This window comes from Podarcis bocagei (assembly GCF_964188305.1).
Source record: "Podarcis bocagei genome assembly, chromosome: 12".
NCBI classification, from domain to species: Eukaryota; Metazoa; Chordata; class Lepidosauria; order Squamata; family Lacertidae; genus Podarcis; species Podarcis bocagei.
This window is the reverse complement of record NC_138137.1, coordinates 878,829-905,246: the sequence shown is the minus strand read 5'-3', so window position 1 is coordinate 905,246 and position 26,418 is coordinate 878,829. Positions and strand designations below refer to the sequence as shown.

Sequence of the window (26,418 nt, the reverse complement as noted above, 5' to 3'; positions counted from 1 at the left end):
GACAGAAAAGCATCATTTCATTGGTAGTTTGTGCCCCTCCCACTCTATTTTTTTAAATGATGAAATAATGCATCACTATTCTACTCATTCTTAGCCTTTCCAGGACAGTTCTAAATATGTCTACAGAAAAGGAACTCTCTTTTTTTCTTTTTATCAGAAGTCCTGCTACTTTGGACAATTCAATTACTGGTATTTAAATTATTGTTGAGAAAGACGGAGGAGAAACGAACGCCTTGAAACCTCAGTAGCTGACTTCATACTTCCACAGCAACAGATTCAAAGGCCTCTTGTTTAATTTTTGTCATGTGGCTGGAGGTTATTAGGACAATGACATACCCAGAGAGGCCCCCAGAGGGTAATCAAAGCCCCTGAGATCCGGTAACTCCTGAACGCAGCAGCACGTAGGAGCTAATGTCAACAGTGTGTTTGCAAAGGATTATTTGGGACCGTTTCCTGTGGATACCCTTGTGCTTTAGCAGAGCTCAGATGTGAGTCCCTGGCATCAGTGGGTAAGAGGCTGGGCTACGTGCTTATCAAAGGCTCCATCGCACAGCTGCTCCCTTACGGGCTGCTTTAAGAATAACACAGACTGTCCTTGCATATAGTTTAGCATAAACCAAGGGTGTATCTTATGCATGCTTAAGTGGGAGTAAATCCCATGGAAGCAAGTGGGATTTCCTTCCATGGAAGCATGAATCTGACCAGGCTGGAATCCATCTCTGTAGGCTTTCTGTAAAAGAGAGGGAAGGAGCTCAAGGGGCTGCAAGACACCTGAGGGCATTGTGCAAATAATAAAACAATCCAAAACCTATTCAAAGCATTAAAACAGCAAAAAACCCAGATAGCATTAACTATGAATAACATTATGAAACATTTTTTAAAAGACACCTGGCTGCATTAACAGCTGTTAGCATATAGTTTGCCTCTTTGCAGCTGCTTTTATTCCCACTTAATCCCCATCATACTCTGCATGATGCTATCCTCAAACACCACCATTCTCAGTGCTTTCCCCCTTTAAATTTGGGTCTGCCTGCTACAGTGAAGAGCCAATAAGTTTGAGGAACTTAGGTTCCAAACCATCCCACTTGGGGGCACAGACCATTTGCTTCAGGGTTTAGGGCTGTGTGGATCAATGGTCACTTTCAACTGTTCCCCTTTCTTCAAGGCTTTCACATCTTTTCTGGCTGCACTCTTAACTATTTCTGGTGGAGGAATTTTCAATTGCACACTTTTTGTGTGGGCAGGGCTCCCCCCCCCCTTTAAGGGGCATGAGCAGCTATCTGTCCTACAGGTACATAATATAATCTAGAAACCAGAAGGCAGGGACAAACACCACAAGGAAAGCCTACTGGTATGTCCAGGAAAGGCTGAAGTCGCCCCCTAGATACAGATTCAGAAACATGCAGGTGTGAACTACTCTATCCTAATTTGAATGAGGAAAAAGTGAACAGTTAAATAATGCTCAAATGTGCACAAGCTCCCAAGAAAACATTGCAAGAAATGCTCCATTTTTAAAAAAAAGATACATCAACATTGGGGAATCACAAACTTGAGGCTGACAAGTTTGCAGAAAACAGGGAAGCAAAGGGAGAACTATGAATAGGAATGGGGGGAATAAGCAGGCACACTTAAGACCATATAATCAATAACGTGAAAGTTCTTTGTCCCACAGAACTTAATGGGAATCACTGAGCACTTGAACCTAAATAGAGTTCAAGAAAGGTGGTGCAATGAGTTTGAAATGTGCGTAACCAGCACACAGCCTGGCCCCTCGAGGACCATTTCAGTGACATCTTCTAAACATTAGACGTCATTGTAAACCCCAAACGGAGGCTGGAATGAAAACGTAGCTCATGAGCCTGTGGGAAAGAGGGCTTATAAAAGTAACAGCACAGCGGCTGTGATTCATGTGCTGTTCCGTGATGACTCAGAGAAGTCGATAGCAGTTAGGAAAACCAGCTGTTACCCGGTCAGAACATTTTACACTGTGACCATTTTGACCCAGTGGCCCTGATTTACACTGTTTTTGTTTGTTAAAGCTGTTAAGGCGAGGCTGACGAGTGAGAGGGAACGCCATGGCAGCGCCCCGAATAACTTACACAAACATTTGTCCTAGTGTCACTTTCCTAATGCTGCTTTGCTTTAAATTGAACACAATCTGATACTATGCATTTTCAAGAGTTTACTTAAAAATAACTTGGTTTTACATTTCCAGTGAAAAATGCTTAACTCCATATGAGATAGCAACCGTCTTCCTTGAGGGCCTGGCTGCATGTGATTTATTTATTTATTTCATAAAAATTACACACCACTTGATTATAAAAAACCCAAAGTGGTTTGCAAAAATTATATGAAAATGTCAGATGCTGGTGTGGTTGCTCGAGAGCAAACAGGCAAGACTCCGACCTGTCTTTTCCAGGCTTTATTCTTAGTGCAAACTATTTACAGTGAAGAACGTCTTAAGTTCATGTCTGGCTCAATCGTTAGCAGAATCTGGGAGTGGTCGGTCTTTGTACCTCCCTCAGCATAACAGTCACGTGACCCCCATCCTTCTCCTCCCCTCCCTGCGCTGAAACCTACTGCGCAGAGTTGGCGCTGGCAAAGGGGCACTTCCCGCCTCTCCCGTCTGCTCAGGCTCAGTGTTGAGGCTCTCCCTGGCATTCCCTGCTCCCCCTTTCCACTGGAGGCGGGGCTTTCCTCCTCGCCGGAGGAGGAACTGCTTCACAAGATTTTCAGAGGTTCCCTATAACACAACTGCCCTTCCACCTCTCGCCTCTGAGCTGATGGCAGTTCCCTGACAGAAAAATTAAGAACAAAAATTTAAAACTTTTAAACAGTCAAAATAGCAATAGATTAGAAACAGATGAAAATGTGCATCGACTTTCTAAGCATCTGGGTAGGCTTATCTTGTCTAAATAAGAAAGTTTTCTAGCAGGCCCTGAAAAGACTAGAGTGAAGGCTGCTTCCTAATACAGTGGTGCCTTGCAAGACGAAATTAATTCGTTCCGCAAGTTTTTTCTTCTTGCGAGTTTTTCGTCTTGCGAAGCATGGTTTCCCATAGGAATGCATTGAAAATCAATTAATGCGTTCCTATGGAAACCGCTTGCCAGGCTGGCAGTGCGGAGAAGGGCTTTTCTCCCCACCGCAAGCCTTCAGGACAGGTACGGGAACAGAGGGGAAGGGGCGCAGCGCTTCTCCTCTGTTCCCGGGGCTTGCGGTGGGAGGAGGGTTTTTCCTCCCCACCGCCAGCCTTCGGAGCAGCCTTCCGAAGGCTGGCGCGGGGAGAAGGGCTTTTCTCCCCACCGCCAGCCTTCGGAGGAGCCTTCCGAAGGCTGGCGCGGGGAGAAGGGCTTTCCGCCCCACCGCCAGCCTTTGGAGGAGGTCCGAGGACAGTGGGGAAGAAGCACTGCACTTCCCCGCTGTCCCGGAGATTTCCCTATGGGCTTTCGTCTTGCGAAGGAAGCCCATAGGGAAATTCGTTTTGCGAAGCGCCTCCAAAACGGAAAACCCTTTCGTCTAGCGGGTTTTCCGTCTTGCGAGGCGTTCGTCTTGCGGGGCACCACTGTATTAATGGCTTAAAATGGGACTGATGAAAGCGATCTAGTGGGTGTCTATTGGCTAAGGTGATCTTCTGGGTAAACTTGTCCCAATTTGTGGCTGGCAGCCATCTGTCTTGAGAGATTAAATCAGGACATCCTGTTTTGGGGCTCCATGCTCTCAGCACGGTGCCCAAACATGCATGAAATCAATCTCACATGGAATCAAAGAGCTCAAAAGTGCATGTTTCTGAGTTCCATGCTCTCGCATGGGTCACATGACTCACACGGGAGCGTGGCTGGGAAGATGCACATCCCAGTTTTTGGCTTCAATATGTTGGAGAGTGTGAGATCTCGGAGCACAGGTGTGATACGCTGTCAAGGGCTCACTCCTGTCAGCAATCATGCTGCAGCATCCTGCACTAATTGCAGCTCCTGGATCAGGCATGAGGGAAGTCCCACTTAGAGCACATTGCAGTACTGCAGCCGTGAAGTAACCACCACATGAATGACTGTGGCCAGGCTTTCCCGGTCCAGGAATGGCCATGGCTGTCAAACCAGACACTGTTGGTTGAAGGCCCTGTAGCCACTGAAGCTCCTGAGCCTCCAGGGACAGAGCTGGATCCAGAAGCCCCCTGCCCTCCAACTGCGACCTTGCTCCTTCAGGGGGAAAGCAACCCCATCCAGGGTAGGCTGCTAACCTACAGTCACCCACCAGGTCTGGGCAGGATTCAAGCTCAGCTTGTTTTCCTCCTCCCTTTCACCACTGACCCAAGAGATGGCTCTGGAACTGTATGACCTCCCCTGATTGATGATTAAGGATCTTCATCCTGAGACCCCAACATCCCATCTTCAGACTAGCTCTGTGGCAAAGGGTTAACAGCTGGGAGGCATCGCCAGCTCCAGCTTCACCAAATTCTTCACAAGGAACTGCCTCACCAAAAGAGGAAAGGAACTCAAAGCTGCTGTCCACAGGGCTCCTGGTTGGAAGTTGCTTGGCAAAGTCGCCCCACAAGAAAACCTACAGAAAGACACTAAAGAAATTCATCAGAAGTCTGATTCCTCCACGAGGAAGTGAAAAAAGGAGGAAAGAGCCCACCCCCTGCCCACCCCCTGCCAGCCAAGCCCAGCTGAGCACGTGGCCTCTCCCAGGGCAGGACTGTAAGAACAGCAGAAGCAGCTGGGAAGGAAGAAGAGGAACTGGGAGGGGGGAATAGTTTTATAAGTTGTGTGTCTTTGTTTCTCAATCTGATGCCTTTACATGGTTTTGTATATATTGTGGTATTTTATGCATTGTGACTTGCAGTTATTTTTATTGATCATGGTTTAGTAATTATTGTAACTGTTAAGAGTGAATTTCTGTTTAATTATTATTTGCTGGTAGTTTGAGAGTTAATTTTATTGTGTACTATTATATTCTAATAGATTACTGAATATTTCTTTATTTGATATAAGCCATTCCATTTTAAAGATGTTTTAATATGACTTTTTGTATTGGATCAGATTACTATAAGGTGTGTGTTCTTTGTCGCAAATGTTGTTGCTGTAATCCGCCTTGTGTATAGTAATATAGAAACGCAGGTTACAAATTAAAAGTGAAACGAAATGATTCAGATGTTATGCAGAAAGAGAGCTGAGTCTTCTCCAGTGCTGGACTGATGGCACCTTATCCCCAAACTCCTTGATTTTTTAATTCCTTCCAACTCTATAGTTCTATGATTCTGGGGTGTGTTATTTTTCTCTGCCCAGTGGTAACAAAATTCCAGGGTAATGATTCTGCTATCACTTGCCTTTGCTCCTGAGGAGGCTGGCTTGACTTTAAACCCTACATATACTGATTTCAGACATTATGGGGAGAACCTGGTGCCCAGGAGTTTTAGGGGATCGTTGCCCTTACAAACCCATAACAATATGTAGAAATTGTTGTTTTACAAACAATAGCCCTGCCTGCCGCCCCATTGCCCCCTCTTTCTCTCCCTTGACTCCTCACCAAACCACCTCCTTTTCCATCTCACCAGCCTCCTCTCTCAGAGCTCGTCATTCCTCTTGCCTGGGCTGGCTCCCTGCCTGGCGTCTGGATCTCTCCTCGCTCATGCCATTCATCTGGTGTGAGGTACCCAGCTCCACTCAGAGCACAGTGCCAAAGAATCAGGGCACAGGATCCAAAGGCCAGCCCTAGAGATGTCCCTCAAAACACATTTAGTTTTGGGATAGAGACGGTTTTATAGAAATAGTAAAACTTCTATCATGATTTTATTGACTTTACTTACCTTCTGGGAGAAGTAGGGTGAGAAAAAACTGGGGACTTCAAGTGTAAGGAGAAGGAGGCCCAAACCCAGACAAATGTCTTTGTGGCCGAATAGTAGCAACTCAGAACACTTGCCCACGCCAGTGCTCCACACAGACAGCATCCCACCGAAACTCTGTGCACTCACCTATCTGTGTGCATTGTTGCAGTGAAGCAATCCGTAGTCCTGGCCCAGGCAGACTCTGTGCTGCTGTGCTGATATGACACCCATCACAAAGGCTGTTTGTGCCTTCAGCACACTTGCTGTCATGTTTAAAACATCACTTCTCCAAGGATCAAGCTGGAGTTGCTCTTGTAATTTGTAATAAGAAACCAGATAAGTTACACTTCTGTCTTCTGTGTTCTCTGAATTTGGGCACAATCTCCTTCTTTTGGGGCTTTGAGTGCTGTTGTAGATGCCACCAACACCTCAGAAGAACAGGCAAAGTGAGATAAAGCTAAGGCCAACTCTAAGGTGCCTTAGAGTTGGCCTTAGAGCTCACCTGCTAAACTTGCTGCTACAGTTGAAAATATTTAAAGCAAATTAAGGCTTTGCATTTCAAAGAGGCTTGAGGCTTTGAAGCTGGATTTAACCTGATGTTTCTGGGCCACACAAAAAAGTGAAATTGTTACAGGGTTTGGGTCTGCTTGAGTAAAAGGCCGCTTCACACATTTGTGGACTTGATAATTGTGAGGAGCTGTTCACCTCCAAAGTCTGGCAGAGAAGTGCTCTCTTGTGCTCTCGGGCCAAGCAGCAGTTGCTTTTACACTTCAGAATAATAGACCAGCTGCATTACAGAGGTTATTTTCTGTGCTCTCTACTGTCCAGCATGGAGGGTTCCAGCCTCATATAACTCTAAAAAAAGGCAAAGGACCCCTGACAGTTAAGTCCAGTTGCAAATGACTCTGCGGTTGCGGCGCACATCTCGTTTTACTGGCCAAGGGAGCGAATGTTCATCCGCAGACAGTTTTTCTGGGTCATGTGGCCAGCATGACTAAGCCGCTTCTGGCGAAACCAGGGCAGCGCACGGAAACGCAGTTTACCTTCCCATCAGAGCAGTACCTACCGTATTTATCTACTTGCACTTGATGTGCTTTTGAACTGCTAGGTGGGCAGGAGCTGGGACCAAGCCACAGGAGCTCGCCCCACTGCAGGGATTCGAACCGCCGACCTTTCGATTGGCAAGCCCTGGGCTCAGTGGCTTAGACCACAGGTTTGAATTTAATCATTGTCTCCTGATGTAGATATTGTTCTAGGAGGCTTAGTTTAGTCAGAATCGAATAGACACTTCTGTTTAATACATTACTTCTGGTAAATGAGCCATCATAGCCGCTAGAGGGCTATGAAAATTTGTGTCCTTGGGCTTTTTAGACTCATCTCCCCATGTACTATCTGAAAACAAAGGGGCACATTGGTTCCAGCTCTCCTACCCCACTAATGGGAAAACACATGAATCTGACATTTGAAGAGTTTTGTAAATAAGCCATTTTATGAGCTTAAAAGGAGACATTTTGGGATTTACTGGAAAGGCGCACTTTAAAGTATTTATAGTCTATACTTCCACTTTTATTTGATGCATGCTTTATGTGATGTTTGCCCCAAACTTGGATCTTGGCTTCTAGGATTCCAGCACAACACACACTTACAAAGGAGTAAGTTTCATTGAACTCAGTGAGATCTGCTTCTGAATAAATGTGGTTTGAGTCTGGTGGGAGCTACTTGAGTGAGGAATGCTGAACAGTTAAATGTTCCAAACCTGTTAGTGGATCATAGAATCGTAGAGATGGAAGCAACTCTGAGGGTCACCTAGTCCAACCCACTGCAAAGCAGGAATCTTTTTGCCCAACGTGGGGTTTAAACCTATGGCTCTCAGATTAAGAGCCTCACGCTCTACTGACTGAGCTATCACAGTGGGATGTTCAGGCCCAGAAAACTGTTATTCTCCAATAACAAGAATTTTCGACCTTGATTTGATCATCAAAAGAGAGAGGGATCAGGTATTGAAAAACAAGCTGTTTGTAAGCCTTCGGCATCTGCTTTCATCTTGAACAACATCCCTCCACATTCCTATCTTGACCTTTTGCTTCCTCCCACTTTTCATTACACATTAATGAAATGGATTTGCTAAATGTAGAAACTGTGCACAACCAGCTCGCTTGCTAGCCCTAATATTTCTACAGTCTGTTGGGCAGATGCCCCTGCTACATTTTGACTGCTCTAAGTGATATGTTGGTTTTGACTTCCATAGCCCAACCTTTCGCTTACTCCTTCAATATGTACTATAGGATGATACAGGTTTTAAGAGTTCCCTTTTCAGTTTATATTCTGCCTTTTCACCCTTATCAGGGCTCCCTCAATATAGTTTCAAATATACATGAAGCACACAGTATAAGATATAATATAATGCAGCACAGTATATTGAGGGGGCCCACCTTGTTTCACCACCTGAGACAACATGAGAAGCTGCCCCCCATCCTCCTCCCCATCCCACCAAAGCCTTGCTTACCAGGGTCATGTGACTGTCAAGCTCCAGCAAGATCTCATCATTGCTGAGTGAGATCTTGTAGGAACCTGGAAGCCACTACCGCTCTTTCTCGCTTTTCCACCCCTTGCACTCCACTGCCCAAGATGGCTGCCTCAATCCGCCTTAAGGACGGCCCGGCCCTACAGTACATATAATTAAACAATAATGACAACAGCAGCAAATCCTCCAACATTTCTCCAATGAAAATAGGGATATCCCATTTCATAATTTTACTATTTATACTCTGGGTGACTTCCAACATATATACAGTGGGTTAAGAACCTAGGGTTAAGAACTTAATTCATTCTGAAGGTCCGTTCTTAACCTGAAACTGTTCTTAACCTGAGGTACCACTTTAGCTAACGGGGCAGCACAATTTCTGTTCTCATTCTGAAGCAAAGTTCTTAACCTGAGGTACTATTTCTGGGTCAGTGGAGTCTGTAACCTGAAGTGTCTGTAACCTGAGGTACCACTGTAAAAACATAATAAAACACTCAACATTCAAAAAACTTCCTTATACAGGAGTGTATTCAGACAATTCAGGGGTTGGATAACTCCATATCCTCCAACATTTCTCCAATGAAAATAGGGACGTCCTAAGGAAAAGCAGGACATTCTGGGATCAAATAAAAAAAAACCAACCGGGACAGCTTCTCTAAATCAGGAATGTCCCTGGAAAATAGGGACACTTGGAGGGTCTGCAGCAGCCACTATCAAAACAGGAAATACACAAACACGCTTTAACAATCTTCAGATGTGTAGAATGACTTTTTTTTTTACTGCCCTATGATTTGACAAATAGCTGAAAGGAGCCATCCTGGTCAGTCTCCTTAGGAGATGGAGTTCCATAGACAGGATCTAAAAACTGGCCCAGCCCTGCTTCTTGCTGCCTGCCAGTCCAGGGAAAGGCCACAGCTCACTGGTGGAGCACATCCTTGGCTCAAGGCTTCATCCCCATCAGCTACGGAGAGGACTGGAGAAAACCCTGAAGAGTCGCTTCCAGGCAGTGCAGACAACACCAAGCGAGATGGACCGATGATCTGTCTCAGCAGAAAGCAGCTTCCTAAGTTCATTACACAGAATGAAAGCTTGTGATCTGCCCACCTTGAAGCAGCTCACCTTTTTGCCACTTTTCAGCTTCCCTTGTTTTTCCAGGTCGGCTCAGAGTAAGACCTCCCTCATCCATGACCTGATTGTGGATAAAGAGCCTGATCTGGCCTGCATCACTGAGACCTGGGTGGGTGAGCAGGGTGGAGTTGTGCCCACCTGGGTCCTCGGTGCAGCATCAAGCCAGACTTGAGGGTTGGGGAGAGGAGCTGCTGTCATATAGAGATTCCATCTTGTGGGAGATTGCAGTCAAATACAACTAGCAAGCAGAAGGGGTAAAGGAACATAGAGTTGTCTTGCTAGATAGACTCAGCTAGGTCATGCCCTCTCTCCTCTGGAGCAGGGGTGCTGGGTATATGGGGTGCAAGGGGTGCTAGCCCCCATATTTCAGGGCAAGGGGTTGTGACCCCATATTGAGGGGGCCGCCACCCCTGCTGCCACCGGACGCCCTCCGTGTGCCTCAGCCCCAGTCTCTGCTCAGCAGCCGGAGCTGGGCGGGATCTGCAAAGAGGAGGGGAATCTTTGTTCATCCCAGCCTCTGCCTGGGAGCCCGGGAGCCCAGGAGCTGGGCGGGGGCTGGAACGAGCAGGCGTGTCATGTGGTCACACCCCCTCAATGTGGGGGGCAAGTCAGCACCCCTGCTCTGGAGAAGGAGAAAGTGAAGCCTTTCCCCTTCCTTCCTTCCTTCCTTCCTTCCTTCCTTCCCTCCTTCTGGCATCATGTAATCCTTCAAGGTGAACCTGTGTAACCCTGCTCCCTAGCTTAGAGCACATGTCTTAGAGCATGAGAGGTCTGTGGGGCAGCAACAGGAGAGTGGGTCTTTTCTGCAGGGGCTCCCTGTTTGCTGATCAGGCATAGTTACAATGATTGCGCACTCCCCTCATCTTTGCTGAGGGGGCACAGAATTGCAGATGGTTCCAGGCGCTCACCCAGGGTTGTGTCTCCATTGAGAGGCGGAGGATGTAGTGTCTTTACCATATATGGTTTAATTGCACATATTTGCACCTGAGTTTAGATAAAGGGGGTGCAGATCTCATTGCATTGACATCTAAAAAGCAGATTATTCTCCACAGCAGCCCATCATTGCAGACAAAGCCGTCCTAAGCCCCATCCCTTCTGCTGCCCTCCAGCCCCTGTCTGGTGTTCTCCCCAACTCCTCCTCCTTCGTCCCAGAACCAAATGCCGCTCCTCCCCATGGGCCTCAGTCATTCCATGCCTGGTGCAAAATGCACCATTTTCCTGTGGCATCACACCTGCAACCTTGACAACTTTCCCATCATCTTCCAAACTTCCCAGCCAGTTGCACACAACCGTAGTTCTGCTGATGGTTTCTCTCCCTGTCTCTCATTAGGTTCATTGCTTCCTGCTGGTCCTTCTGTCCAGTGGCTTCCTGGTCCCAGACAACCGCTCTCACCAGTATTGTAGCACATTGCTAGTTCTGCCCTCTGCAATGCAGGAATCTCAACTAGATCATAAATGACAGGTGATCGACAAAGATCTTCCTGTCAAAACTGGCACATGGCTCTACCGTTGTGATGCTCTCTCTTCACTTCCTCACTTTTTTGCCATAACCAGCCCAGTTCCTTTGAGAGTCGTAACTGTAATGAGGACAAAAGTAGACAAATCATCCCTCCTGGGCACCCTCGGTTTAGGAGGACATCCATTTAAATTTGACTCCATCTTTAAAAGTTGTTTTGTGGAACTTCTTTAGCCTCGCACTCCCATCTGCTGAGTGGGTGTCCCTGCAATCTCCGCCCTTCATGTCCTGTCCCATCCAAGAGACATTGCTTTCACCTTCTACAATCTGGAGCTGAGAGGTTTTACTGAGATGGTGCGACAAAGATAACTGCCAAAAGTGACTATAGTGAGGTCCTTCTTATTCCTTCCTTTGCCAATATCTTTCCTCGCACGAACATTTACTTTATAGGTTATCACTTTCTGAGCCCATGGTGATCTGTGTGAGATTCTTTTGAAAGATAGAGGGTGACCAACTCTAGGTCAGGATGTTATTTCTACTGATCTAGAAGATGTCATTGCAACCCTGCTGGAGGCCCTAGGAGTCCATTCCCTGGAGCACCCGGTTACTCTGGTATTTCTATGGATGCCACTGCTGTTGATTTTTTATTTTTTAATGTGAATGGTCTGTGCAACCAATCCTGCTCTCACACTTTGCTGTTTTGAGAGTCCCAGGTCTTTCTCTCTCTTTGGCTGCCTGCCATTTGACTGGGCCTGTTTCAAGCGCTGAGTGACAGTGATTCCTTTCTCCCTCCTGCCACCTGCCAGCTGTTGGCTGCAGCCGCTCATTTCCCCTCACATGATGCTCCCTCTTCACCGCTCTTGGCGTCTCGGGGCTCCCTGTTCCATTTCCATAGGAACAGAAGAACTGCCTCCTGGATCAGGCCAATGGCCCACCTGGTCCAGCATCCTCTACTCACAGTGGCCAACCAGCAAACAAAACAGGAGTCCAAGAGCAGCACTCCCCTCCCAGGCTTTCCAGCAGCTGTGATGGCAGAACAGAGCCATCTTGGCTAGGACCCAGTGATCGCCCTCCCCTCCACAAATTTGTCTAGTCTTCTTCTAAAGCCATCCAAGTTGGTGGCCATTGCTGTCTCCTGTGCAAGGGAGTTCCACAGTTTAACTCTGCACAATATGGAGAATTTCACACCCTCCAACATTCCTCAGATGAAAATAGGAACATTTCTCACTCCCCCCAAATGACCCTTCTCGAACCCCTTTTTGTCCCTCCCCCACAGAGCATCTTCTATCAGAAGGGGGTGAGTGCCCCACCACCACCACACCAACAGGACCCAGCACACACGCCCTCCACTATCCTGAGGAAACCCCTTAATCCCAATTTTATTTTATTCTTTGGTGGATTTACAAAAAGAAAAACACGTACCCAGTAAATAAATGTTAGAAAGGGGCAAGATTAGACGTGGATACACAGAGCTCCCCCTTTCTTCCTACCCAGGGCGGCCATATGCTCCCCACTCCACTGCCCTTACTACGGGGCAATTGCATCTTATGCGCCATTCAGCCAAATGTGGTTGAAGGCTGCTGATTGAAATCCTGCATGATAAATGCAAGCAAAGCACCTCAGCAACACAACCCAGATTTATGTAAGTCTATCTGTCTAGTGGTCATTCCCATTCACCGACACACAATGGTTTCCTCCTTTTAGCCCATTGAGGGAAACCCAATTAATGTGTCACAGAACTACTTTCTATCACTAAACTTTCTGTGGTGTTTTTTAAGGTGTGTTTACAGGTCAAGGTCCGAAACTGCTATTTGCTTCATCATAATGTATGAGTTAGGGGCTATAGTTTCCACATTCTTTTGCTTAATTTGGAGCTATGGGCTCAAAGTGCCTGAAGACTTCCAGTTTAGTTGTGTTGTGTTTTGTTTTGTTTTTATTTTAGTTTCCAACAAAATAAGAACAGCCAGATGAATAGAGGGGAAATGTGTAAATGCACCGTGTCATTAATATTTAGAAGGATACATCTATTTATTTGTTTACAATATTTATATACCACTTTTCTTAAATATTCCTGACATGATATGATCAATGTCCCTGTAAATCTCAGAGTTAACAGCTATAAACAACTCTTTCTAGATGGCATCAGCACTGAAAAACGATTATTCAATTATCAGTAATTGCTAAAGGGCACTTCTTGAATGAGGCACATTTTAAGAATAGTCATATATGGCTCCCAAGATTCGAAAAGTAGAAATCTGCCCAAAAACTTGCTCCGACCACAACCCTGTGAAGATGGAAATGAAAAAAATATCGACTGGATCCTTCAGATGGAGGATGAATGACACCTTGTTTAGAGATTCAGAAATTATCAAGAAGGCCCAAAAAACAATAAAAGACTGTTGTTTAGTCGTTTAGTCGTGTCCGACTCTTCGTGACCCCATGGACCAGAGCACGCCAGGCACTTCTGTCCTCCACTGCCTCCCGCAGTTTGATCAAACTCATGCTGGTAGCTTCAAGAACACCATCCAACCATCTCATTCTCTGTCGTCCCCTTCTCCTTGTGCCCTCCATCTTTCCCAACATCAGGGTCTTTTCCAGGGAGTCTTCTCTTCTCATGAGGTGGCCAAAGTATTGGAGCCTCAGCTTCACGATCTGTCCTTCCAATGAGCGCTCAGGGCTGATTTCCTTCAGAATGGAGAGGTTTGATCTTCTTGCAGTCCATGGGACTCTCAAGAGTCTCCTCCAGCACCATAATTCAAAAGCATCAATTCTTCGGCGATCAGCCTTCTTTATGGTCCAGCTCTCACTTCCATACATCACTACTGGGAAAATCATGGTTTTTACTATACGGACCTTTGTTGGCAAGGTGATGTCTCTGCTTTTTAAGATGTTGTCTAGGTTTGCCATCGCCTTTCTCCCAAGGAGCAGGCGTCTTTTAATTTCGTGACTGCTGTCACCATCTGCACTGATCATGGAGCCCAAGAAGGTAAAATCTCTCACTGCCTCCATTTCTTCCCCTTCTATTTGCCAGGAGGTGATGGGCCCAGTGGCCACGATCTTCGTTTTTTTGATGTTGAGCTTCAGACCATATTTTGCGCTCTCCTCTTTCACCCTCATTAAAAGGTTCTTTAATTCCTCTTCACTTTCTGCCATCAAGGTTGTGTCATCTGCATATCTGAGGTTGTTGATATTTCTTCCGGCAATCTTAATTCCGGCTTGGGATTCATCCAGCCCAGCCTTTCACATGATGAATTCTGCATATAAGTTAAATAAGCAGGGAGACAATATAAGACTACTATAAAAGACTACTTCGAGATAAATTTGAAGACCACAGTGGAAAAAAGAACAATTTGGGATGCAAGCAAAGCTGTAATGAGAGGGTTTTTGATACAACAAAATTCAATAAAAAGGAAAATTCAAAATGAGAAAAAAGAGAAGATTTTGGAGAAAATAAAAGAAGGAGAGAAAAAACTTAGGACTAAACCAAAATCCCAAGAGATCCTGAGAGAAATTAAGTTATATCAAGTACAATATATGAAAATGATAAACCAGGACACTGAATGGAAAGTTAAGCAGATGAGACAAAAAACCTTCGAATCAGCTAACAAATGTGGAAAATTGTTAGCATGGCAACTGAAGAAGAGACAAAAATTAAATACTGTAACTAATCTTGAAGTGGATGGAAAAAACATTCAGAAGCCACAGGAGATTAGAAGCTGCTTCCAGAGATATTTCAAAGAGCTTTACACACAAGGGCCGCAGATGGAGTCGAAAATTGATCAATTTTTGAATACCAATGGATTACAAAAAATTTCTCAAGAAAATAAAGACTTTCTGAATCATAAAATATCTGAACAAGAGGTGGAAGACGCAATTCAAAATATGCAACTGGGTAAATCTCCAGGACCTGATGGACTTACCTCCAAGTACTATAGAACTTTGAAAGACTGGTTAATTCAACCTTTGAAGGAGGTTTGTAATGAAATTATGGAAGGGAAAAAGGCACCTGAGACGTGGAAAGAAGCTTATATCACACTTATACCGAAAATTGAGTCTGAGAAGACACAACTTAAGAACTACCGCCCCATATCCCTGCTTAATGTGGATTACAAAATTTTTGCTGATATTTTGGCCAGAAGATTGAAAAAAGTTTTGGCAGAGATAATACATAAAGACCAGGCAGGCTTTCTTCCTGGAAGACATTTATCGGACAACACGAGGAATATTATTAATATTCTAGAAAAGCTGCAGCTGAACATCAATACTAAAGCAGTTTTGATTTTTGTAGATGCGGAGAAAGCCTTTGACAACATTTCTTGGAGTTTTATGAAGAAAAATCTTCAGGGGATGGGGGTTGGACAGAATTTTGGAAATGGTATAGGTGCAATATACTCTGAACAAAAAGCCAAATTGATAGTTAACAACATGGTTACTGAAGAGTTTAAAATAGAGAAAGGGACAGGACAAGGTTGCCCAATTTCCCCATTGCTTTTTATTTCAGTCCTGGAGGTTCTCTTAAACATGATTAGAAGGGACCAGCTGATCAAGGGTATTCAGGTCGGAGTTAAACAATACAAACTTAAAGCCTTTGCAGATGATCTTGTTATGACATTACAGGAGCCGATACCTAGTACTAAGAGGGCCCTAGAAGTAATCCAGGAATTTGGTCAAGTGGCAGGTTTTAAACTGAATAAATTGAAAACCAAAGTTTTGGAGAAAAACTTAACACAGATAGAAAGAGAAAGGTTTCAGAATGAGACAGATTTAACAATAGTAAAGAAGCTAAAATACTTGGGGGTGAACATGACATCTAAGAATGTAAATCTTTTTAAAGATAATTATGAAAAATGCTGGTCAGAGGTGAAAAAAGACTTGGAAATTTGGACGAACTTGAAGCTTTCCTTGCTGGGTCGAATTGCTGTTATTAAGATGAATGTATTGCCCAGAATGTTATTTTTATTCCAATCATTGCAAATCATTGATAAGATGGACTGTTTCAAGAAGTGGCAAAGAGACATATCCAGATTTGTCTGGCAGGTCAAAAAGCCCAGAATAAAATATAAAATTCTTACTGATGCTAAAGACAGAGGGGGGTTTGCCCTGCCAGACTTAAAACTTTTATTATTATGAGGCCGCAGCTTTCTGCTGGCTGAAAGAATGGCTACTTCTGGAAAATACAGATGTTTTGGATCTTGAAGGGAGTGACAATGTATTTGGGTGGCATGCATATCTTTGGTACGGCAAGGTAAAAGCGCATAAGGCATTTAAAAACCATATTGTCAGAAAAGTACTGTTTAATGTCTGGATAAGGTATAAAGACTTTTTTGGAGAATAAAACTCCAAGGTGGCTATCACCTATGGAGGCGAAAGCCTTGAAAAAACTTAACATGGAAGACAAATGGCCAAAATACTAGGAAATTTTAGAACAGGAGGGTGACAAACTGAAATTGCAGAGTTATGACAAGCTTAAGGAGAAGGTGCGGGACTGGCTACATTATTTTCAAATAAGAGAGGTCTATAACTTGGATAAAAAAATTGGTTTCCAGGTGGAAAAATCAAAGTTGGAAACAGAAGTGTTAGAACCCAATGTAAAGATACTTTCGAGAATGTATAATCTGCTGTTGAAATGGAATACTGAGGAAGAAACAGTAAAATCGGCAATGATAAAATGGGCACAAGACATAGGTCATAACATCATGTTTGCTGACTGGGAGAAGTTGTGGACCACCGGGATTAAATTTACGGCATGCAATGCCTTAAGAGAGAATATAATGAAAATGATGTATAGGTGGTACATGACCCCAGTCAAGCTTGCAAAAATATATCATTTGCCCGATAACAAATGTTGGAAATGCAAAGAGTTTGAAGGTACATTCTTTCACCTTTGGTGGACGTGCCCAAGGATCAAGGCCTTCTGGGAAATGATATATAATGAACTGAAAAAGGTATTTAAATATACTTTCCCGAAAAAACCAGAGGCCTTCCTCCTGGGCATAGTGGACCCAATCGGTGTTAAAGAAGGATAGAACTTTTTTATGTATGCTACAGCAGCAGCAAGAATTCTTATCGCAAAGCATTGGAAGACACAAGACCTACCCACCTTGGAAGATTGGCAGATGCAACTAATGGATTACATGGAAATGGCGGAAATGACTGGCAGAATCCGAGACCAGGGAGAGGAGACGGTGGAGGAGGATTGGAAGAAATTTAAAATTTATTTGCAGAAATATTGTAAAACTTATGAATGTTGAGGACATTGGAATGAATTGCAGGGGTTTTAGCAACAAAGTAAAATGTAAGATTGGATTAACAACAGATAAATTAATAGGATATGAATTTGCTGAATTAATTTAAAAAGGGATACAGGAATGGGAGACGTGAGGAAGTCCGGAAAATAAGTTAATTGAAGATGAAAATTAAGAAAGAGGGAATTTTTGTTTTTTGTTATTATATGTGCTTTTATCTCTTTTTTTCTTTTTCTTTTGATGTGTTTAATGTTTGTATTTTTGTATTGTATTTTCTTTTTTTTTCTATTTTGTGATGTTGCATTTTTTCTGTTTTTGTATGTTTTTATTGTGAAAATCTAATAAAATATCTTATATATATAAAAAAAGAATAGTCATATATATGTTGTCTGAAATTACTGTCCAACCTCCCATACTGAAATGTGTAGAATTTGAAGATTTAGACTGTACTTTCATGTTTGGAGAACATTTTTAAAGCAACTGAATTATCAATTAATTTTAAGCATGTCAGCAGGGTTAGATTTTCTGAACAGTGTTGTACTTTATATTATAAGAAAGTTCAGGATTTTGAACACACTAAGATAAATCTCGCTTGTCTCCTGTAGGCCTTGACCCTTCCTGAGAGTCTGCTTAATCCTGAGGAAAGATGCACCAGCTTCAACATCTGCTTTGGGGGCAAAAGATTAATCATTAGGAATATTTTAGTAAGTCTTTGCCTCCATGCTCCGTGATCCTGCATCCACGTGCTCCCTGAGAGGGGGGAGCAGAAGGTGATGACAGAAGCAGGGCCTTCTCACTGGTGGCTCCCCATTTATGCCATGCTCTTCGTAGGGAGATCTGCCTACCTGTCTGCTGCTGTTACTATCTATTTTTAGGTGACAGGCAAAAATAATCTTAATTCACCCAGTCGTTTGGAGGTGGAGTCTGATCTGTTTTTACATATATTAATTGTACATTTTTGGTTGCTTAACCTGGTTTTTATCCTGGATTTTAATGTTTGCTTTTATATATCACTTTGAGTTTCTGTTATGTACTGAGTTGAATAGGATCCAAACTGCAGCAGTCTGATTGGTCCTAGAACAATAGGATTCAGAATGCAGCAGTCTGATTGGTCCTAGAACAATAGGATTCAGAATGCAGCAGTCTGATTGGTCCTAGAACAATGCAGCAGTATGATTGGTCGGCAGGAGCCACCCAATCCAGCTCCAGATAGAAGTGAATCCACAACCTGATTGGCCTACAGGAGTATTCCAGAAATAGCCAATCACCTGCAGCCCATGGTGTAAATAATGTATGTAAGCAGATACTTTGAGGGGACTCTCATTCCCTCCTCACCACTATGAGCTGAATAAAGAGCATGAAATCTACTCTCGACTCTGAGTATATTTTACTGTCGACGAAGGTGGGATCCCGCTGAACTGACCGCCACACACAGCACCACAGCACCGCCACCTACCGCACCGCTGCCTCGCACCGTGTATCCAGGATTCAGCTCCAGGACCCAAGGAACTCAGAATGGCAACCGACAGCAGCTTCTCACCGTTTAACCCAGCATCCGGAGACTGGGAAGCGTATGCCTCCCGTTTCACCTTCCTCCTAGAAGCCAAAGGGGTCACCGATGAAGAAGATGCCAAGAAGAGGGCGATATTCTTCAGCGTCTGTGGAGAAGAGACGTTTGAAATCACCCGGGCTCTCCTTGCACCTGAAGACGTCGCTTCTGTTCCATACAAAACAATAATGGAACGGCTGAAGGGGCACTTTTCGCTGCAGCCCTCGGTGGTGGCTCGTTGAAATGCCTTCTACGCAAAGCGGCAAGCCCCTGGGGAAACCATAACTGGGTTTGTGACCTCTCTCCGCCAAGCCGCCCGGTTCTGCAACTTCTCAGAGTTGGAGAATCATGCTTGGTGACCGCCTCATCGGTGGCCTGAAGGATGAGAAGCTGCAATGACGCCTTTACGCTAAGAAGGACCTAACGTTCTAGGTCGCCCTGGAGGAGGCCCTGGAAACAGAAGCTGCCGAGAGGTCGACACAAGAGGCACGGCTGAGCCTGCTGTCCCAACCGAGGGTCCACCATGAAGACCTCGCTGACGACTCAGGATCCGACAGGGAGGAGGTGCACCGAGTACAGCAGCGCACTCAAGCAGCGCACAGACCACAGCTGCCTCGACGAGAAGGAGGAAACTGCGCAAGCTGCGGGGAGAGTCACGAGAGGAGGACCTGCCGTTTCCGCAACGCAGAGTGCAGGCAGTGCAGAAAATTGGGACACATCGCCTGGGTGTGCCGCGCTCAGCCCACCCGACGCCAGGCCTCAGATGACCAATCCAAGAGCCCCAGGTCCCGGGGCCCAACGCACCAAGGCAACTCGACGGAGCTCACAGACTTCCAGATATACCAGTTGCCCCACCCCAACATAGAGAAAATTTATATAGAGGTACAGATAGAGGGGGCCCCATGCCGCATGGAGCTTGACACGGGTTCAACTCTATCCATAATCTCGGCAAGCACCTTAAATTTTTTGGCAAGCCGGACTTGACCCAAGCATATCAACAGCTGCCGGTGGATGAGGCCACAGCGGAGGCACAGACATTGTGACGCACAGAGGAGCGTTCAGGGTAAAGCAGCTGCAATTCGGTGTCAGCGTGGCAACAGGCATATTCCTGAATCTAATGGACTCTGTCCTTAAAGGGATTCCTGGCGTCATCCCCTTCTTTGCTGATGTGTTGATTACTAGGCCCACACCAGAGGAGTTTGAGGACTGCCTCCGCACTGTTCTGCACCGTTTCCAGACGGTGGGTCACAAGGTGAAGCAGGAAAAGTGTCTACTAGGAGTGCCTCAGGTGGACTTTCTGGGATTTATGGTGGATGCAGAAGGTGTCCACCCGACTGGACACAAGTTACGGGCCATTTTTGATGCCCCAGCGCCCAAGAGCAAGACTGAACTTCAGGCTTTCTTGGGACTATTGAACTTTTACCATTCCTTCCTTCCCCACAAGGCGGCAGTAACGGAGCCCCTACACAGACTCCTGGACAAGGGGCCCCGTGGGTGTGGGGCCAGCGCCAGGAGGCCGCATTCCAGGCAGTCAAGGACTTGCTTGTCTCAAACTCGGTCTTGGCACACTTCGACAAGAGGCTGCCGGTGGTGCTAGCATGCGACGCCTTGCCCTATGGCATCGGCGCTGTCCTGGGACACCAACTCCCGGATGGAAGAGAGGTACTGGTGGCATACTTTTCCCAGACACTCAACGCAATTGAGCGGAACTACTAGCAAATCGACAAGGAGGGTCTGGCAATCGTGAAGGGAGTAAAAAAAATCCATGATTTCTTGTACGGGCGGCCCTTTACTGTGGTGACTGACCACAAGCCGTTGCTTGGCTTGTTTGCCTCTGAAAAGCAGACCCCCAAGTGCTGTCTCCTCGCGTCCTCAGGTGGTCAATTTTCCTTGCCAGCTACCAGTATGCACTGATTCACCGCCCTGGGAAGGCGATGGGCCACGTGGACGCCCTCAGCAGGGTACCACTACCGGAAACAGGCCCTGACCCAGCACCTGCACAAGAGGTTATGAGCCTGGAGCTGCTTCCCGACCGCCCCATTCAGGCACAAGAAGTTGCACACCATTCCAAGAAAGATAGGGTCATCTCCTGGGTCCTGGACTGGGTGTGGAGGGGATGGCCCAGCAGCAGCCATGGGCTAGAATTCGCAGGCTACACAACCCGTAAACATGAACTGTCGGCCCACAAGGGGTGCCTGTTATGGGGAAGCAGGGTCGTTGTTCCCCAGCCCCTCCGCAAAAGGGTCCTCACAGCCCTACATGAGACACACCCAGGGGTAGTGAGAATGAAGGCCCTTGCCAGGAGTTACGTGTGGTGGCCGGGGATCGACGGAGAGATAGAGGCCTGGGTCAAACACTGCCAGGCCTGCCAAGAATCCAGCCCAGATCCCCCAAGGGCCCCAGTCCAGTCCTGGGAGTCTGCCCGAGCACCATGGTCACGCCTGCATGTGGACTTCGCTGGCCCCTTTCAGGGGAAAACATTCTACACCAAAATGTTGGAAGTCGCACTGGTACCGCCCACTTCCATGTCCGCAGCCATCCGGGTTCTACGAAGGCTGTTTGCAACCCATGGGCTCCCTGACACTCTCGTCTCAGACAACAGAACCACATTTACGTCAGGAGAATTCCAAACCTTCACAGCGCAGAACGCCATCCGCCACATCCGCTCAGCACCATTCCACCCTGCCACCAATGGCCAAGCAGAACACATGGTGCGGGCCACCAAGGACACCCTCCGCCGCATGACGCAAGGGGATTGGGAGTACCGCTTTGCCACATTCCTCCTAGCACAGCACAGCACCCCCAGCTCAACAACTGGCCAGAGCCCCGCTGAACTACTAATGGGTCGGCGCCTTGCAATCAGATTGGACCGCCTGCACCCTGATAGAGCTCAGGATGAGGTAGTGGTGGGGACGCAAATAATTTTGGGGCAGGCTCAGCATAGGTACCCGCCGCAGTCACCAGGGTCACTGGCCCCGTGTCGTACGAGGTGCTAACGGATGGGGGGCAATGCTGGCGCCGCCACTGCGACCAGATACGGCAACGATTCCCGGGAGAAAACCAGGAGGAGGACAGGTCAGAGGAGTCCCAAGGGAACAGAGGGGCAGTGAGGCCCATAGAGCAGGAGGGGCCAGCAAGAGAGGCAGAATCATTAAATACAGAGAGGACCCGTGAGGCCGAAAGGACACCGGAACCAGAACCACGACTGAGCGAGCTGGTTGCGCCAGACCAAATAGCCCCATCACAGCCAGCATCCTTGGAACATGAGCCAGAACCTGAACCCCGGACCAGGGAACTCCACAGGCCGCAACGCACACGTAGGCCGCCAGCGTACCTTGAGGACTATGAATGCAACCCTCCGGGCAGGACTGGAACTTAGAGGGGAGGGGTGTTATGTACTGAGTTGAATAGGATCCAAAATGCAGCAGTCTGATTGGTCCTAGAACAATGCAGGAGTATGATTGGTTGGCAGGAACCACCCAATCCAGCTCCAGATGGAAGTGAATCCACAACCTGATTGGCCTACAGGAGAATTCCAGAATTAGCCAATCACCTGCAGCCCATTGTGTAAATAATGTACCGTATATAAGCAGATACTTTGAGGGGACTTCCATTCCCTCCTCACCACTATGAGCTGAATAAAGAGCATTAAATCTACTCTTGACTCTGAGTATATTTCAGTTTCACTAGCAAATCAGCATAATCAGGGGTCCATTTCCAAATCTATAGTCCCAAAGATCCGTTTTCAATGTGGTCTGAGGGCTGCAACATTACTGCATCTTAAAACTGGAGGCAGCCATGTTTTCCTGCCCAATTCTCCCTGAGATATGGCATACATTGTCATCAACTCCCATTGCTCCCACTGGGACTTGCATGCAGCAGCCAGGAGCCCCACTTGCTAACCATTTCAGGCTGCAGGGGGCTGCATGGCAAGAACTAGGTGGTGGCTGTTTGCCAACTCCAGCCCTTGGACCCCTGAGCAGCCTTGTCAGTTGTTGTCTCTGACGGCCAGGCAGGCCCCAAGAGGGAGGCGCTGTGGGTGGGACAGTGGCCAAAGGGGCCGGCTAGAATTCCCTCAATATAGTAGCCTGTCTGTGGGGCCAAGGGGAGCCAGTAACTCAAGGCTTTGGGGTTCTTGCCTTCTGGGAAGGATACACTGTTCTACCACTGCCAGTTATTTTCCCCATCTAAATGAGATTCTGTTGCTGCCTGGACAGGCTACTTTTGTGTTGAGATGATGGCATCCAGGAAAGCCTAGCCTGACGAAGTTGGAGTTATTAGGATCATTAGGAAAGGAATTTAAATTAAAACTGCCATTATCCTCATGCTGTTCTATAAAGCGATGGTACAGCTGCATTTGGAGCGCTGTGTCGAGTTCTGGTCACCTCACCTCTAAAAGGGTATCCTAGAGCTGGAAGAGGTTCAGAAGAGGGCACCTGGAATGATCAAGGGGCGACTCCGCTTTGAAGAAAGGATGCAGCCTTTGGGATTTTTTTAAATAAAGAGACATGGCGAGGAAAAGGCGACATGACAGAAGTTTGTAAAAATATGTGCCACCTGGAGAAAGTGGGGAGGCAGAATTTTTTAATTTCTCTCTCATAACACTGGAACTTGTGGGCATCCCAGGAAGCTGAAGATTCAGGGCAGATAAAATAAAGTCCTCCTTCTCACACAGTCACTGTGGAACTTCCTTGTCCAGGAGGCCACGACGGCCACCAACGGGGATGGCTTTCAAAGCGGACTGGACAAATTCATGGAGGAGGAGGAGGAGGAGGTGGAGGAGGAGGAGGCTGTCAGTGGCTGGTAGCCAGCTGGCTCTGCTCTACCCCCACAATTGGAGGCAGCCAGGCTTCTGAATCCCAGTTGCTGGAAACCACGAGTGGGGGGGGGGCTCTTGTGCTCATATTCTGCTTGTGGGTTTCCCACGGGGACCTGGCCGGCCACTGGGTGAAGAGGATGCTGGACTAGAAGGACCACTGGTCCAACAAGCGCCTCTTACGTTCTTGTTTGAGGAGAAGCATGAGTTGGAGATCCCCAAGAAGTATTGGGTACTCAGACCTCATGGAATCCCTGAAGGGGGTATTGTCCACATAAAGGAGAGGAGACCAATGGGGTAAAAGCTCTTCATACTCTGAAGCCCAACCACAGAGGCCACACTGGGCCATGAAGTAACAGCCAGTCAGACCTAAACATAAGGACCGACAGGACACTATTGGTGTTCTTGTTTTCACAGCTGCTCCACTGGAAAATTCAATCCGTTTTTGCATTCAATGGAAACTGTGTCTCCTGAGGTTCCCCTAGTGCCAGAGCAGCTAAAAAAGAGGTAGGTGTGTGTGTGTGTGTGTGTGTGTGTGTGTGTGTGTGAGAGAGAGAGAGAGAGAGAGAGAGAGAGAGAGAGAGAGAGAGAGCTGGAGGGAGGGAGGGAGGGAGGGAGAGAATCCCCCCTCACACAGGCAGAGCTTTGCAAGGAGGAGGACAGATTGTGCCCTACAGTATTTTGCTAAACTGCTTCTTAAGTCCATTTAATAGCATTCTCCACCAAAAGAAACCCATACACATGTTACAGGGTTCCAAATTTATGAAAGTTGTGCCATTATTTTTAGTGTGCCATTATTCAGCATCCTAACGTGAGATTTAGAAGGTATTATTTGTTTTCAATTAATTCACCTCTATGTCTCAAAAAGCACAGTCATCTTCACTCCAGAATCACAGCTTAAGTCGCTGTTAGCAGTTTAGATTGCTTACAAAATGTACTGAAATATAATACTTGGGTCTAGGTCACCATTTAACTTATGGAATGGAAAAGCTGTGCAATGAAGTGGACTCACCCCCGGGAGAACTATTTTGAACCACAGAAAAGAAAGTCATGTTCAATAAACCAGTACAGGGGTGTGAAGCAAGAACTTGTTAAAATAAAGATTTTGCTCAGACCATATGTCAGGAAATCTTGCAACATGGAAACATGGGGCCAAAGAGTACAATTTTCACATGGTCCCGAGGCAATGAAATCACTGACCTTTGAGCTTTGTTAATGAAAATACCAGCCAGAATTTTGTGGGCACTAAAAGACTGAGCCTTAAATACGTATGGACACATCTGACTGCTGATCCACAGTACTTGTGTGGTGATAAACACCGAGAGGAAATACGACAGAATCATTTCACCCCATGTCATGAGTTTCCCACAATTATCATTGTGCTTCCCAGAAGTGCTTTTTCTGAAATCCCACCAGAAACTTTTTAAATTCTAGCATATTACCCCAACCTAGCCCAGGACAGGATGTATCCCAAAGAGAGATGTGTGGAACCGCCTTGAGAAAATTTGCTAGTCTTAATAAATTTCTGTTTGCACTTCCCCAAATTTCTGTTTCCCTTCCCCAAATTCCTTATAGGTTCATCCCAAGCAGGAATCTCAAAATGTTGCTTTAGGTGAGGTTCAGTGGCCATGGTTGTCTTGGTCGTATAAGCTTTGCTTATGGCCTAGGCTAGGGGTATCCATCCTAATGTGCAGCTATAAACTTCTAGTTCCCCTCAGAGACCCACCAGGCAGCTGGTCACCAAGGGACATCTGCAACCCAAGCCCTCAGATCTATGACCTTGGACTCCACAACCTCCTTCTCCTATAAGTCAACAAGATATTGAAGAACCTTAGCCAGGTCAGATTACGGCATACGGATGTCTGCCTTCTTGTCACGAGGCCTCACGGATCCTAAGGCTGCACCTCTTAGTCAAAACAGTGTCGCCAGTAACTCTGCAAGGTCACACACTGTAGATATATGAAAGCCACCAAACTGGGAGGTATGGGGAGACAGGAAGTTTAAAACAGGGCAAGTTCAATGGAAAACAACCCAATATCCAAACAAGGCAATTAATTAGTAATCCACCAAAGGTTGTCCTGTTGTTGGTGCCTCTTGCTCTTTCCCCATGCTAACAGCAAAAACATTCCCCATTGCATCATTTGTGATTACTCTATAGATAAAGATATTTTTGTCAAGAGAGGTTATTTTGCAAGCAGCCCAATGGATTTGCATTAATTGTCACAGCCGTTGATGATTCTGCAAGTGAAGTGCATTGCGAGTAGACACTCAGTGGCTCATCATTTATCTGCATGCAGAATCAGGATGCGTGAATCTTGTCGTCATCTTGTTACGCTGCCCCTCCCACCTATCATTTGTAGAAGTTGCTGGTAATAGGTTCAAATATCTTCAATCGTAAATTCATGGGTAGTTGCTTCTTCAATGTTTTTTAGCTGACGTAATTCCCACTCTCTTACTCTATTTTCCTGAAATTGAGAGGGAAGGTTTTTCCCCATAATTTCATAAATAAATAAATAAATAAATAAATAAATGTGCAAAGGGTTTGGGGTCAGCATGCAAGCATTAGGCAAGAAAGGGTCATATGCAGCAAACCTTTTAAGGAAACACATCTCTCAGGGAAAAAAACATTTTGAGGAATGGATAAAAGGAGGGGTTACATCTCATAAAAAACCAAAAAGACTCTTTTGGGGGTTGGGGCAGAGATCCTATCAACCAGTATCATTGTTGCTGCTGCTGCTCTTATTGTAATCTATTAATTAGATTTCTTACTTGCCCTTCACTATGAGGCCCAGGGGCAGGTTCCAACTATTTTTTAAAAAATCAATATTAAAATCCATTCAAACAAATTACACTCAAGAGATCAGGGCTTTTAATGT

The 26,418-nt window shown here is 46.0% G+C and overlaps 1 protein-coding gene across 1 annotated transcript in view; it reads right to left on the bottom strand.

Annotated features, from left to right (window-relative positions):
- Positions 1-26,418, bottom strand: part of ADCY1 (adenylate cyclase 1) — a 329,819-nt gene that overhangs the window by 24,403 nt on the left and 278,998 nt on the right. The gene's annotated exons all lie outside the window — the stretch shown is intronic.